Source organism: Monodelphis domestica, chromosome 6 (assembly GCF_027887165.1).
Source record: "Monodelphis domestica isolate mMonDom1 chromosome 6, mMonDom1.pri, whole genome shotgun sequence".
Lineage (NCBI taxonomy): Eukaryota > Metazoa > Chordata > Mammalia > Didelphimorphia > Didelphidae > Monodelphis > Monodelphis domestica.
The window spans coordinates 128,659,711-128,673,137 of record NC_077232.1 but is presented as its reverse complement, the minus strand read 5'-3'; the positions used below and the strand labels follow the sequence as shown (position 1 = coordinate 128,673,137).

Below are 13,427 nucleotides of genomic sequence, written 5' to 3'. Positions count from 1 at the left end.
AGTGGGATTTGGCAATTAAGAAATCTTTGGGAACTGTGGAGAAAATACTTTTGGTTGAGTAATAATTGTAGACAGTCTTCTCAAGGAGTTTAGCCACAAAATTCAGGAGAGAGATGGGATAATAATTGGAAGGGATGAAAACATCAATTTAAATGTCTAAGCTAAAAATTGAATTAACTAGTGTATAATAGTAATTGACAGTACCCCCAAGTCTCTGTCCTGGGCTCTCTTCTTTCTGTAAAAATGGACTGGAATCCAGGACTTCAATCCCCACAAGCCTTTGCTCCACTTCCCCAGAATGCTTTGTAATCTCACCTGGGCCAAGATCGAGAAGGTATTTAACCTGATTGCAAAAGCTTTTGGCTTTTTTGGACTTCCATTTTGGGGCAGACATAGCTTTTTCCATAATGTAGGTGAGGTCTTTTCTAGGCCTCCCTGGCCTAGGCACGTTTTCCTTATCCTGTATTTTCTTTTAATCCTTAACTTTTAATAAACCTCTAAAAATATAATACTCCTTGCAGAGAGAAACTAATTTCTACCTGCCTCAGTCTCCCCTAAATTTTAATCTTTACATTTCTCCATATTTTATTTCTTGGTCTCTGCTCTGAATATACTTTCTTCGCTTCTCAGTCTCAAGTCCTTAGTGAAACCATGTCAACTCAAGTCTCTACTCTTCTTGCTATTATTCACTCATCCAATCACTAATCATATTTTGTCAAACCCCAATCCTGGGGTGGATTATCTACTTCTGCCTTCTCTGATCATACCTGTTGCTGAATGGAACTGCAGGAAACCATGAAACAGTGCTTGCTTACCAGGGTCCCCACAAATTATGCTGATGAAATTCAGATAGAAGTTGAAGGTAATCATAGTATTCTTTACTTGGTTCCTTATCCATTTACCAGAGCAGCAATTTTCTTCTCTCCTCAAGCCTCCCTTGCTTCTATCTCCCTTCAGTACCTCTGCTGAAGACCTTGCTTCATAGAAAAAAAATTGAGGTAATTAAACATGAACTTCTGTCCTCTTTCTGTCTTCTATCCCACTCCCATCTCCTCTTTCATTTTAGTCTCTGAGGATGAGATAGCCCTTCCCATCTTTTCTCCCAAGGACTATTAAACAGTCTTTATTAGTCACCCTGCCTCAAGTCTCTCCACATCATTCCAATACTCCAGGCAGCAGTCAAAATGATTTTCCTAAAGCATATCTCGTCATTCTCTCCATTGCCTAGCCCTTACCACTCTTTTGCCTTGGAGCTAATATATCGTATTGATTCTAAGATGGAAGGTAAGGGTTTACCAAAAAAAAAAAAAGTGATTCCATTTCATCCCAACTCCTCCAATAGATTGCTCCATCTGTCATCCCCATTCTATCACTCATCTTTAATTTCTTCCCATCTACTGACTCATTCCTTACTGCTTACAAATATGCCTGTCTCCTCCATTCTAAGAATATCTCTCATTTAATCCTTCCATCCATTATAATCTACCTTCCAACCTTTTCATTCCACTCACATGGCTTTCTCCAAAGTTTCTAATGATTTCTTAGTTGCCAAAACTAATGGCCTTTTCTCAATCCTTATTTTCCTTCTCAATCCTCATTTTCCTTGATACTTTGATTGTTAATCATCCTCTCCTTGATATTTTCTTCTCTCTTGGTTTTGGGGATACTCCTCTCTCTCTCTGTTTCTGTCTCTCCTCTCTCTTCTTCTCTCTCTGTGTCTCTGATTGTCTGTCTGTCTGTCTGTCTGTCTGTCTGTCTGTCTGTCTGTCTGTCTCTCTCTCTGGGGATATTCTCTCCTCTCTCTCTCTCTCTTGGGGATACTATTCCTCTCTCAGTTTCTCTGTCTCTGTCTCTGTCTCTCTTTGGGGATACTCCTCCTCTCTCTCAATTTCTCTCTCTCTCTCTCTCTTTGGGGATACTCCTCTCTCTCTCTGTTTCTGTCTCTCCTCTCTCTCCCTCTCTCTCTGTGTCTCTGATTGTCTGTCTGTCTGTCTGTCTGTCTGTCTGTCTGTCTGTCTCTCTCTCTCTGGGGATATTCTCTCCTCTCTCTCTCTCTCTCTTGGGGATACTATTCCTCTCTCAGTTTCTCTGTCTCTGTCTCTGTCTCTCTTTGGGGATACTCCTCCTCTCTCTCTCTCTCTCTCTCTCTCTCTCTCTCTCTCTCTCTCTCTCTCTCTCTCTCTTTCTCTCTCTCTCTCTTCCCCCCCTCTCTTTTTCTCCCTCCCCCCCCCTCTTTTTTCTCCTACCTATCTGACTGCTTCTTCTCTGTCTATTTTGCTGGATCCTTATCCAGATCATGCCCAAGAATCATAGGTGTCCTGCAGGGGAATGTCCTGGGACATCTCTTCCCCCTCTATACAATTTCACTTGGACAGCAGGTCCCATGGATTTAATGACCCTCCCTATGCTGATGATTTTTACATTCACCTATTCTGTTCCAAGCTCTCTGCTGACCTCAAATGGAGCATCTCCAAGCGCCTTTCAGACATCTCAAACTGGATATCCAGTGGGCATCTTAAACTGAATATGTCCAAAACAGCTCATTATTCTCCCCCATAACACTCCCTCCACCTTTTCTACCTTCTCTCTTATTATAGAGAGTATCACCTTCCTCCCAGTCCCTCAGGCTCACAACCTCATGGTCATCCTGAACTCTTCATGATCTCTCACCTCCCTACTCCTACTGTAGCCAAGACCTGTTGCATTGGAAACATCTACTGAATAGGCCCCCTTCTCTCCTCTGATACTGCTACCTTTTTAGGTCCATTTTCACCTCCTCAGTTCTAGAGTAGGGTTGCTGGTGGATTTGCATTCCCCTTATCTCTCCCCTCTCCAATGCATTCCCCATTCAGCCGATAAAAAGATTTTCCTAAAATACAGATCCAAACATGTCACCTTCAATTCAGTAGACTCCAGTGGTACTCTCTGGCCTCCAGATCAAGTACAAGACCTCTGTATGGCATTCAAAGCCCTTTCTTGATAAACTAGCCACTTCCTACCTTTTTAGTCTCCCCCCACCCAAAGAAAAAGCCTTACCATCTTTCTGTCTTCGAATGGTTACTAAGCATCAATTCCAAGGCAGAAGAGCAGTAAGAGGTACATAACTAGGATGAAGTGACCCAGGGAGGACGTGTCTGAGGCTAAATTTGAACTCGGGGGCTGGCATTCTGTCTACTAAACCACCAATATGCCTTGCTTTCCAGTCTTTTGGCACCTTCCTCCTTGGCATGTTCTCTATGATCCACTGGCCTGGCCCTTTGGCTATTCCACAAACAAGGTATTCTCTAGGCATTTATCTGCTCTCTCTACCTGGAGTACTTCCTCCTCAACTCTGCCTCCTTACTTTATTGGCTTCCTTTAAGGCACAGCTAAATTTCTACCTTCTCTAAGAGGCCTTTCTCTATCTCTGTTAATTATTTCCTGTTTATTTTATATATAACTTGCTTTTGTGTATGTTTGTTTGTTGCTTCCCCCCCTTAGCTTATAAACTCCTTAAGGGGGCAGGCATTATCTTTTGGCCTCTTTTGGGATCACCATACATAGCATAATGCCTTGTACATAGCAGGCACTTAATAAAAATTAGATTGATCTTGGGCTGTATACACATGCCTTTAAGTTCAATCTGCATTATTAATACTTTTGCAAGTCCAGACCATCAACAAATTAAGTCAAGTCCTGATTTGTAGCTAGGATTTCAGAAATATAAATGCTAGTATTGAAAATCAAACAATGAGCTCTCCTGCATAAACCTGGTTCTAGCACAGTCCTCCGTGTGTGTGTGTGTGTGTGTGTGTGTGTGTGTGTGTGTGTGTGTGTGTTCTGGACCCGATCCCCCCCATCCTTGAGATCAGGGGCTCTTTCACTTCTGTCTTTGTAACCCCAAAGTCTGCACCGTACCAAGCACATAGTAGGTACGTAACAAGTTCTTAATTGAATGATTTTGCTTCTTTCTTGGGTCCCAAACAATGGCTCCTGAATTTTAAGAAAGAAGTTTAGTGTTCTTTTCCTTCCCAAGTGGGAGTTGTCATTAGGACTTACCTTACAATCCATTAAAAATCTTTAAAATTGGTAAAATGACAGGTCAAATAATCAGAATCGTAAAGTAAATCCATCAACAAGCAAGTATGATGAACCTACTATGTGCTTAGTGCTGTAGCAGGCAGTGGGGAACAGGGCAAATATAAAGAATGAAAAAATCCCTAATGGCAAACAGTTTACATGCTATAAACTGCATGTAGATCAGTCCCTTCGTTTTAGGGATGAGCAGAGTAGGGACCAGAGAGGGCAAATATTTTTCTCAAGGTCATCCAGGGCGGTTGCCAGAAGGGAGACTAGAAAAGGGTGGTGAGCAGAGATAGGATTTAGGTTTAAAGCCCTGAAGGAATGCTTGCAACCTGGGAGACATAGGACCAGTCACTCTACCTTTGATCCATTGACACTGGTCTCTTTGCAGCTCTGCAAACCGGCCCCTCCATCTCTTGGCTCCCAGCATTGTCACTAGCTGGACTCCAAGCCTAGAAAGCTCTGGTTCTTATCTGCCTCCAGGCTTCCTTCAAGTCTCCCCTAAAATCCCGCCTTCTCCCAGAATCCTTTACTAATCCCACTTTATTCAAGCGCCTCCTGTGGAAGATTCTCATTTATCCTTTATCGAATGTGTTCTTACTCATGTCTCCTCCTTTAGATTGTGAATTCCTGGAGAGCAGGGACAGACTTTTATTTTTCTTTGAACGTCCACCATCTAGTAGGTGTTTAGTAAATATTTATTGACTGGCAGACTTTAGGTATCATTCTGGGCCTCAGTTTCTTCATTTGTAAAACATGGGCTTGGGGCTAGATGACTTTTAAGGTCCCTAGGATCTTCTCGAAAAATTCCCACTCTTTGATCTTTCTATTTAATCTCCCCTTCCTCTGCAAATAAGTGGAATTATTTTTTACTGAAAAATAATGTTGAAAAAACCCCCCAACAAAAAACCAAACCCTATAAATTGTTTCAGTTGCATGACGGTGGAACCCCGAAATCAGGATTCTTTTTTAGGTTTCTGTAGTTGCCCGGTTCCCCTTCCAGCTAGTCGGGTCTCCAGCACTAAATGAAATTCGTGTAGGCTAATCCTATTGACAATAAACCAGCTGAAGGGTGGTGGAAGCCCATCGGCCTCCTGACCCTTTGAATAAACAGGTAATGTAAAAGGGGCGGCCTCATTTATCGTCTGGCTTCATTGTTTCTTTTGGATCGTGGGGGTGGGGGCCGAAGCCTGAGCTGACCCGAAAGGGAGACACCCTGAGAGAGCCGGCCCCCGGTCGAGAGCGTTCTGCCCTTGCTTTTGGATGAGTGTTTTTGTTCCCCTTCTAGAAAGCAGATGTCACTTTGGGGCAGAGCCTGCTAAGATGAAGCGCCACTTCTTCTGCGGGCCCCAGCCGCGCTCTGCTGACAATGGATCAGTAAAGGTCATGGGTTTCTCCCAGTGACGCACCTTCCTGCGTGGCTTCCACACACACTATGCTTCAGGTGAGTCAGCTCTGTTTTCCTGCCTCTCGCTCGGAGGGGCAGCACGAGCCGAGAAGCCTAATCTTAGAAGGAGAATTGAAATCTTTTCTTTCCTTCGGGTCTGGGGCCGCGGTGGGGGAAGAGGCTCGCGTTTGGACTTGACCTCTGATCATTCAGTAGCTGGTTCCTTATTCCTCCAATGTGCTTCTGGTTTTGTTTCTCAGAACCTCGGGACGGGGGCGGGGGGGTAGGTTTGACCCCGTGTGAGCAGGTGAGACAGGTGCTTCTGTAATGAGCTCGTCCCAGTTATTTTTATTAATTTCTCTTGTAAATAGGCGTCAATTACCCCGGCTGGATGTGTGTTTGGTTTTCCAAGGCGGGAGGGGGTGGGGTGGGGAGGAGAGTTTGTCGGAGTCCGGCCCGGGTGCCTAGGCTTCTCCGCGGGGCTCGGGCTTTCCACCGGAGCCGGTTTACTTATTTATTTATTTACCAAAGAAGGACAACGTCCAGCAGAGGTATCCGCGCTCCTAAAACAACAAGAATGCTGCGCTGGCCTTCAGCCAGCTGAGGCTCAGTGAAGAGGATAAAATTTCAGTTCAGATTTACGGGAAGTTGCTGGTGTTAGGGAGTAAAAATCTGGTTTGGTGAGTTTAAGGGAAGGGAGTATACAAGAGACAACCTTGCTACTGTGAACGGAGAGAACCAGGAAAGGGGGCGGGGGGAGCGCGGCCGAGGGAAAGGCAGCCCGAGATGGGCCACTGACCATTTCCCTCTTCACCTTCGCGGGTTTTTAGGTGAGGTCTCGCCCAGCCTCCCAAGCCGGGGGCGGGGGAGGGGGGGGCAGAAGGAAACGGGAGCCTCGGAGAGGGTCGTAGCCGAACTTTGCTGCGCTTTGCGTCCGGGCAGGAATTTGGTTGGAGAGTTGCCTTTTCTGATTAGTGCTCCTGTAGAACGCTGGAATGCGCGGCTTAGGTCAGAGAGGAGCCAGGAGCTGAATGAACTTCGCCTGGTTCTGCGACTTGCTGAGTGGCTTTCTGCAGGTTTTCAGCATTCCTAGGGACTCAAAAAACTTCCGCACACGCTCGCCAGGGAGCTAATCCTGAAAAAGATCTGTTGCTTTAAGCAGGCACTGTAGGAGTAGCCTGACACTCCTTATTTTGATTTTACATTAGAAAAAAGGGAGAGGGAGGGAGGGGGGGAGGATGCCGCGGTAGGTTACTTCCCACTCCTGTATTTTGCTCTGCTGTGAATGCTGGTTCACTTCTCCGGTGGTTGACTTCCAACCCTTAATACAGGTAGGTGGGTGTTTTTGTTCTTGACCGTTGGAGGGGGGGGAGGTTATTTTGCTCTCTTTTCTCTTACTAGTTTTCCTTTTCCTGAGGGGTTTTTCTTTAACGCCTCCCCCTACCCCCAGCCCTTTTCTTTAGCTTCGTCGGCGCCCCCCTTCCCCACCCCCCCAATCTCCTCCTGCTAGGAGCATCGGCCTTTTAGAGGAAGTAAATTATTTAGGAAAGGATTTAAACGCTTCGGCTTCTACAAAACTAGAAAGTCCTAGCAACTTTGGCAAAGTATCGCTTTTCTCGTGATGCCCAATCATTTCATTTCCAGGGCAAGAAATCAAGTTTTTTTTTTTTCATGCGTGGAAAAGATTTGGTTGGATCTGTCAAGAGGCACAGGTGAATAAAATGAGGTAATTCAGCCCAGGTTGTGGCTCCGTGCGTGTCTCTTAAAGAATTCTCCTTACATATTCGCCAGTCCCGAATCAAACCCTATTCTAGAGCGACTGACTTACCGGTGAGGTCACCTTAGCTTCAAGGAGGTGGGCTATTTTGTTTTAAACAAAAAAGAATCTCTACAGAACGCCTGTGGTGGCATTAATATTATATTACCCGTATTGTCTCTCCGCTGCTAGCGGGCGGGTCAATGAAAAGAAGACCAAGTGAAGATTTTAAGAGAGCTGATTTTCTGTATTTTATTCTAGGCAGCCCCCTGAGACATTTTAGGGTATGACCTTGCTTCTAGGACAGAGAAACTTGATAAAAAAGGTTTTGTCCTTAAGAAGAACATTAGCAAAACGAAATAAAAAGCCAGCCACTTTTACTCTCATTTTTTATGAATCACTGTTTTCTTGAAGAATAACTTAGAGCAACAATGTTTTCTTTTAAAGCCAAACTCACATGATTTTAAGGAAGGAGGTGGGGGGGGGGGGAAGCTTTTCACTAGTAGGCACAAGTATGTTGAAATAGCTACAATCCAGACCACAAATACCAGTGTGCTGGCAATTGTTCTAAGCACATTTGAGAATTGCAGGTGCCAGATCCGAAAGGTGAAAGGTCATCGGGTGGTATCAAGCTGAGCCTGGCATAAGAAAAAACCTTAAAGCAACTCGGGCTAACAAAAAAGAGGAAAATATGATAGTACTTTTTGTGTTTATCTTCAAGAGCAATCCAGTTTGGAATTATTAGCAAAGTTCACAATACAAAAGATAACAGAGGCAAATTAAACAGGAGGTTTACAAAGGGAAGGAGTTGGAGGGAGGGTAGAACGTTAAAAAAAAGTTTTGTTTTTTTTCACACGATTCGCTTATTTACTCGTGTCCTCTTCCCTTTTAGATACAAGCATTCATTTGGCTTTCTTGACTTACTAAATATACTAGGTGAACGTTAAAAGACACAGTCACTCCAACACAGTGTTGATTTCATTATTAGATTTTTAATATGAGATGGGAAAAATGAGTTACCATAAAAATCCAGTACTTATAACTATAGCTGTAGTCAAGAGCTATTAAAATTCTGTGCCTCTCTAAACTATTTCTGGATATCAGTTAGCCATTGTGAAGGGGATCTCATTAATTATTAATTATAATAATAACAATTATTATATAATAATAAATTAATAATAAAAATAAATTAAGCTTTTTTAAAGGACCATGTGAATATATTTTAATAATCAGAGATATGTTCATTATTTTTTTTTTATCATTTCCCTGAATACTGAGATTACAGATGTATGTTGGAATGGTACTTAAATATCATTGTGCCCTGAACATTTTTTAAAATGGGGTTTGGGGAGAGGAGCACTTTTATAGACAATGTCATTATCATTTGTTTCTTGTGATGAATTCTTTAGCCAGTAGTTTATACTACTGTAGTTGAAAGAGTGGGAGAACACAAGGAAGCTATTATTTGTAAATCGTGGTCCTATCTAAAATTTATGATATTTTCTTTAATGTTATGAACATTAAGATTGAGTGGGTGTATTTTGGGGGAAATTCTTTTTGGTTAAAGACTTAGTCAGCTTTTAGGGGCTTTTAATAATAGTAGACTTTTAAGGACAAAAATGTTAGCGGTATGAGACTATATGGCTGAGTTTACTTTCCTACCAGTGGTTAAATTTGCTTTTCAAATTTTACTTTTACTCCAAAAATTTAAAAATGAAACTTGATGCAAAGCACTGATTGGACTTTGACTATTTTTAAAGAGATGGTGAAACCTCACACAGTTTCCACCTAAGGTTTTGAAGTCCCTCCTCTCACTTTGGCTAGTTAAGAGGGAGGGGGAAGTTCATCCCAAACTCAGTCTAAGCTTACTTGAAACTTTAAAGTTCACTAGGAAAACATGGAAAGCTTGGGAAACCTCTCTTCTAATAATAACAACTCAAGTTGGTAATTCACAACAAAATTCAGAAACCAGAAAAGCTTTACCTTGGATTCAAGTTTCCATTACTAAAATTTTGCCCTCTTGTTCGTCATACATTGTATGTATGTCAGAATTGACTAAAGATTTCATTGGAAATTTGCTAATATTGATCTGATGAGAATTTTCACTTTCCTGCTTAATAGAAATAATGGCATCTTGATGTCGATTTCCTGTTTTAATAATAGTTGAGGTTATTCGCTGAAATAACCAGTGGTGGAAAGGAAAAGATTTTCAGTAATATTCAAGTAACTTGGGTTACAAAGATTGTGTGAATAGTGGCCTTTGGAAATTTTCAGAGTGAAATATGGGGATGATTGAGCACTCATTGCCACCTTATGAATTGTTACAGTCTTTGAATTCAAAGGGAATAGGCATCCAGCCCTTAAAATCCTACTGGTATGGTTTCAGTTCACCTGGTTGGTTCCTGCCAGGATTTGGTTCCTGGTTTGCCATCTCCCCTCATCTCAGCATATGTGTGTGTGTGTGTGTGTGTGTGTGTGTGTGTGTGTGTGTGTGTGTGTGTGTGTGTGTGTGTGTGTGTGTGTGAAGAGTAAAGAGAATCTTAATGACTAAAGTTTACTGAGTATAAATCAATGGAAAGTTTGGGAACATCTCCTCTTCCAGTGGAAGGAGAAGGTTAAGGGAGCTATGAGGTCATCCAATAAGTGATTCTGACCAGGTTGGAAATAAGGGTGTACAGCTTCATTATATATAGCTCATGTGGAGATCATAAATGTTTCCTGGCTATTAGAGAGGATTGATTTTTTTTTTAAAGCAACTCAACTTGGATAATTCTAGGTTTAACTTCCTTTTATAATTCAGATTCTCCTAGTACTCTGCCTTGAACTTCCAGTTGGAATGTTTGAAGATGCTATCTCCTGTTGTATCAGAAATAAACTGATCACAAAAAGCTCCAGCCATTCCACTCCTCCTTTTTCCCTTTCTTTTCAGTCTCTTTTTCAGTGTTTTGACTTTTATCTGATAAGCTAGGTGTATGTATACTATAAAAACATTGGGTTACTATCTGTTATGTGTTTTGTGTAATTATTTATATATGTGTAACAAACACGTTCTGGATTGTTCCTAAATCCTCCCAGAAGACTAGGAGACAGCTGTGCTGCAAAAAGAATACTAGCTTTAGATCTAAGTGGCTTGGATCCATCCAAGTGGATCTAAAACCTAACTCTGGTCTTCCCTGAGTTTCCTCATCTATAGAATGATAGCTAACAAGATCCTTGGATTACTTATTTACATAAGGACCAGATAATCAATTAATAAACATCTATTAAGTGCCTACTATGTGTCAGGTACTGTGTTAAATGTTTTGTTGTTCAAATTTTGTCCCACCCTTTGTGACTCCACTTGGGTTTTTCTTGGCAGAGATATTATAGTAGTTTGCCATTTCCTTCCCTAGCTCATTTTACAGATGAGGAAATTGAGGCAAACAGAGTGAAATGACCTACCTAGGGTCACACAGCTAGTGTCAAGTCAGATTTGAATTTAGGGAGATAAGTCCTGACTCCAGACCTGATATGCTCTCTCCTTTGCAACACCTCAATGCTGGGGAATACAAAAAAGGTGCAAAAGAGGCCTTGGCCTCCAGGAGCTTACCATATAATAATACAACATGCAAACAAATTGATATAAAGAAAACTATACAAGACAAATAGATATTTAACAGAAGGAAAGCAAGGGAATTAAGAGCTATTTAGGAAGGTTTCTTGCAGAAGGTGGGATTTCAGTTGGGAAGACAAAGGTGATCAGCAGAAGAGGAAGACCTTTCCTGGTGAGGTACCACCAGAGAAAATACCTGGAGCAGAGAAATGGAGTTACCCTATTCTTGGAAACAGCCAGGAGGCCAATATCACTTCTCTTTAGTTCTTAAAGGTGACTTTAGATTCTATGTCTGTTATTCATATATGTATATATATATAAAAGAAAACATGATTACAATGACTATCCTTTTGATGAAAGTATCCAGTGACTTTACAATTAGCAGTGTTTTAAAATTAAATAAAAATACGTACTTTTCAGGAAGTTGTTTCTTCAATTTTAGCCTTCCAGCTTCCCATGCCCGGTTCTTTAAAAATCTACATTTTAAAAATATAATTCACTCAACCACACAAAATGGTGGAAATTAAGGGAAAAAGACCAATTTTCCCCAAGAATTCTCTTAATTTTGCAGTTTGACTGTTATGAGGTCATAGATTAAACCTCAGAAGGGATCTTTTTTGGACAGTCTAGTCCAATCATGTCATGACACATAGGAAAACTGAGATCCAGAGTGAGTAAGTTGATACTTGGTTGTATTATTTTGGGGAGAAATGGAAAGGGAGAGAAGGGAGATGTAGCCTTTCTAATTAGAAATTAGACTAATGTAAAATTTTGTTTATCCTTTGCATATTAAGGGGAAGGAAGGTTCAGGCATGCTGAGTGGCAGAGAAATGTCAAATGGGGAGTCAAAATCATGCTTTCATTCTGTAGCCCAGTTTTTTCATCTCAATAATGAAAGGGTTGGACTAAGTACCTGATGATGAAATTGTTTTCCAGTTTGGTGCAATGGAGGGAATCTGAAGGCCTGGGTTCAAATTTAGCTCTTATTTTTTTTGTGACTTTGGGTCAGACTCCCTGTGTCAGCCTCTCCTCATGTGTATAGTGAGAAGGCAGGATTGACCTATGGGCAGTTGGTATGTAAAACTATTATACCCATTAGACCTAAGGGAACTGGCTCCCAGAGGTAAGCAAATTGCCTTTGGTCCAAAAGTGACAGAGCCAGGATTAAAACTGGTTTGGTCCACTTGTTCAATATACAACATTGACAGTCTCCTCTGGGATAACTGTGAACTATATGCATCAATTGCATGCCAGTGGGCATGTAAATGCATACAAAAGTATTGTGAAATCAAAAACTGGGCTTAGCAAGCTACTCTTACCTGACCTAGGAAATGTGAACCTCTAAAAATGTACTTTCAACATACTCAGAGTCCTGAGAATTGGATAAAATGTTTTCTATAGCACTTCCCATGGGGGAAAAAGTTTTGTATAAAAACAAAATGAACTTATCACAGAATGGTTTTAAAATCATTTGATACCCTATTTTTGAACATATATGTGATCTGAATTCTAGTTTCAGGTGAAATTCTTATACCTCTAAAAATTGAGAATGACACTGCTACTTATCTTTGAAAAGAAGACAATTTAAAGGATATTTCTTTTTATTATTGTATTAAAAAAAAAAACATGGTTCTGGGTACACCAAGCTCCTGCCAAGATTAGGCACATCTTCTCAGTAGCCTTCTAAAGACAATGTGGGCTTTGTTAGCTATGACTGGGAGGTTTTGGTGACACAGAAAACTTAATGGAGCACAACAACTTATTATTAACTGAAAACTCAATGGCCTGATGTTTTTTACATTTTATCTGCTAAAATCCATGATTGAGTTCTTTCTCAACACAGATGACCTTATTATTTTAGAATATAGCTTTCACACTGAAGAATGCAGAGTTGCAGATTCACCTTTGATCCCAGTTAGGTGGTTAAAGACAAAAGCAGCTGTATGCTGCTACTGAAGACTCAGACTCAGTTCTGCTATCCTTCCCTCTGCCTTAAAGTCTGTGGGAGTTTGGCCCGATGACAAACAACAGAACTTGGTCCTATGGGGAGAAAAGAGATGAATATTGACCATATTAGAAATGAAAAATTTGAGTGTGATGGTGAATGTATCAACGGAATCAGAATTACCAGTAAAGTTCAAAGTTAACTGATTTTCTGTTTGGGATTTTTATTATGTAATTTTACTCCATACTAAAAGTCTCAACCCATTTGAGTCTACCCTGGTGGTAGGAGCACAGGATTCTTTTAACAAACCTTGGCTCTGATTAAATGATCTTTGCCACTGAAGGAGTCGATCAGTATTTTTATAGAATTACTTTGGTTTTGTTTCTAGGTTTTATATTACTTGTGGGGAAACTTTATTCTAGATTGACAAATTGCTATGAGTTTTGATGAATGCCTAAACTCGGCTGAATTTTTACTATTAAAAAAAAGTACTCTGATATAAAGTTCTGAAAATGAGCTCAAAAAGAGCCTCAGCATGCAAAATAAGCCAAATGAGAGTTTGCACATTCTAGCTTTATATAGTAGAAAGAGTATTGGGTTGGGAGTTAGAGGTTCTGGGTTCAAATCCTAAGTTTGACACTGAATACCTGTGTGACTCACCTAACCTCAGTGCCTCCTGCCAGCT

General features: G+C 41.1%; 1 protein-coding gene across 5 annotated transcripts in view; it reads left to right on the top strand.

Annotated features, from left to right (window-relative positions):
* Window positions 1-5,361: 5,361 nt before the first annotated feature.
* The window catches only part of RBM47 (RNA binding motif protein 47), a 162,485-nt gene continuing 154,419 nt past the window's right edge, over window positions 5,362-13,427 (top strand). The window contains exon 1 of one of the 5 annotated variants that reach the window (XM_007496534.3): window positions 5,362-5,506. The gene's annotated coding sequence lies outside the window, so the exon portion shown is untranslated. Of the gene's footprint in view, window positions 5,507-6,145; window positions 6,280-6,327; window positions 6,781-13,427 lie in introns of those variants that run through there. The other 4 variants (XM_007496536.3, XM_056802556.1, XM_056802557.1 and 1 more) reach the window with 4 other exon arrangements.